This window comes from Bactrocera oleae, unplaced genomic scaffold (assembly GCF_042242935.1).
Source record: "Bactrocera oleae isolate idBacOlea1 unplaced genomic scaffold, idBacOlea1 ctg00000010.1, whole genome shotgun sequence".
Classification (NCBI taxonomy): Eukaryota; Metazoa; Arthropoda; class Insecta; order Diptera; family Tephritidae; genus Bactrocera; species Bactrocera oleae.
The window spans coordinates 227501-230000 of record NW_027212753.1 but is presented as its reverse complement, the minus strand read 5'-3'; the positions used below and the strand labels follow the sequence as shown (position 1 = coordinate 230000).

Sequence of the window (2500 nt, the reverse complement as noted above, 5' to 3'; positions counted from 1 at the left end):
CACATATGTTAGACTCCTTGGTCCGTGTTTCAAGACGGGTCCCGAAGGTATCCTGAATCTTTCGCATTGTTAATCATATAAATGCATACAATTAATATTAAAATCAATGATAATAATATTATTGTAAAATTCAAAAGAATTTTAGCATTATATATAATAAAATCTATCAACACTTTATCAAATCATCAGTAATTATTCTATGTTAATAAGCTAAAAGCAAATTAATTTGAATAAACTTAAAAACCAATGATCTTTTGATAAATATTTTATTATGTTAATAGATTACAATGTCCTTATATGAAAAAAATGCACACTATTACTATAATATTTAAAATTAAATACTACAGTTATAATGATGAATTTTTCATAATGGATATTCAGGTTCATCGGGCTTAACCTCTAAGCAGTTTCACGTACTATTTAACTCTCTATTCAGAGTTCTTTTCAACTTTCCCTCACGGTACTTGTTTACTATCGGTCTCATGGTTATATTTAGTTTTAGATGGAGTTTACCACCCACTTAGTGCTGCACTATCAAGCAACACGACTCTTTGGAAATATCTTTCTAGTAATCATTAACGTTATACGGGCCTGGCACCCTCTATGGGTAAATGGCCTCATTTAAGAAGGACTTAAATCGTTAATTTCTCATACTAGATATTAAGATATTCCATACACTGCATCTCACATTTGCCATATAGACAAAGTGACTTAGTGCTGAACTATTTTCTTTTCGCTCGCCGCTACTAAGAAAATCCTTGTTAGTTTCTTTTCCTCCCCTCATTAATATGCTTAAATTCAGGGGGTAGTCCCATATGAGTTGAGGTTGTATAAAATATATTTTAGATTGATTTGTTTATTTTTATTTAATTTTTTTGCTATTTGCTATTTTAAAGAAATATATTTTTATATCTTGATTACTCAATATTATTCAATCTTTTCATCCCTTTTTAAAATTCATAATATAATAATTAATAAAATTAACAACATTATTCCTCCACATATCATATATTTTTTTTTTATTATAAATTTTTCTCAATACAATAGAGTGAATTAATTCTAGAATAAAAATTTATTTTATGCTAGACATTCCTCTTATGTATTATTTAATATAATTTAAATAATGTTGAAAATTTTTTCTTTTATGGGAATACTAAGATTCTCATTTATCATAAATTTTCGTTCAAATATGAGGTATTCAAGAATATATTTTCTATATTTCTTTTTATGCTATTAATATTATGGATTGAAAAATACAATCCAATAATATGCCATATGCTTAAATTCTATTAATTGACTAAAAGAATAAGCAACTAATTTAGCATAGTCTTACAACCCTCAACCATATGTAGTCCAAGCAGCACTTTAAAATTAATTAAAGTACATAACAGCATGGACCGCAATATGCGTTCAAAATGTCGATGTTCATGTGTCCTGCAGTTCACACGATGACGCACAGTTTGCTGCGTTCTTCATCGACCCATGAGCCGAGTGATCCACCGCTTAGAGTGATAATTTTTTTGTATTTTTTTAATTCAAAGTCAAAGAATTTTAATTTATTGAAAGTATTAATAATTAATCAATAATAAATTTTTAATACATAAGTTTAAAACATCTTTCAATAAATTGTAATTTTAAACCCAAACATTTGCAGCTGCGCATGTCTTAGGTCAACAAAAACAGTAATACCTTTTATATATTATTTTCTTCTCTATTTGTGCGTTTTCTTTTTTTAAATTTTTCAACATGTTTTTAATCACAAATAGAAAATACCATAAAAAAAAGGTATTACACACGTTAATGTGAACAAGTTAACTTATCATTTATAATATTTTATATAAATATCACAATTAAATATTATTTTCTATATAAATAATAAGTACAGCTATATGTTTAAAGGTTTTTTTATTGCGTTCAAATACAATGTATGCGAAGTTCACAATATAATATATATTGTCATAATGCATTACAAGGAGTTAAAAAAAAAAAAAAAACAGAAAAACATTCAAAACATTGTATAATTCAAAACATTTTGAATGAAAAGAACAAAAAGAAAACTTTTTTTTCTTTTTTATTCTTTTTTTTTATTTTGTTTTTATATAATTATTTTTTTTTCTTTTCGGATAGGAACACAATAATGATCCTTCCGCAGGTTCACCTACGGAAACCTTGTTACGACTTTTACTTCCTCTAAATAATCAAGTTCGGTCAACTTTTGCGAAACAACCGTGAAACACAAGGCGTCACAGTGATCACGTCCGGAGACCTCACTAAATAATTCAATCGGTAGTAGCGACGGGCGGTGTGTACAAAGGGCAGGGACGTAATCAATGCGAGTTAATGACTCACACTTACTGGGAATTCCAAGTTCATGTGAACAGTTTCAGTTCACAATCCCAAGCATGAAAGTGGTTCAGCGGTTTACCCGGACCTCTCGGTCTAGGAAATACACGTTGATACTTTCATTGTAGCGCGCGTGCAGCCCAGGACATCTAAGGGC

General features: G+C 28.7%; 2 non-coding genes and 1 pseudogene across 2 annotated transcripts in view; all 3 read right to left on the bottom strand.

Moving 5' to 3' along the window:
* Positions 1-828, bottom strand: part of LOC138858553 (large subunit ribosomal RNA) — a 4655-nt pseudogene extending 3827 nt beyond the window's left edge.
* A 504-nt stretch (positions 829-1332) lies between these two features.
* On the bottom strand, positions 1333-1511 carry LOC138858579 (5.8S ribosomal RNA). Its single transcript, XR_011397641.1, has one exon. It is a non-coding gene; the product is annotated as a 5.8S ribosomal RNA (ribosomal RNA).
* Positions 1512-2135: 624 nt separating this feature from the next.
* Positions 2136-2500, bottom strand: part of LOC138858630 (small subunit ribosomal RNA) — a 1990-nt gene continuing 1625 nt past the window's right edge. Inside the window, exon 1 of the ribosomal RNA XR_011397682.1 lies at positions 2136-2500. This exon is cut by the window's right edge and continues 1625 nt beyond it. This is a non-coding gene — a ribosomal RNA (small subunit ribosomal RNA).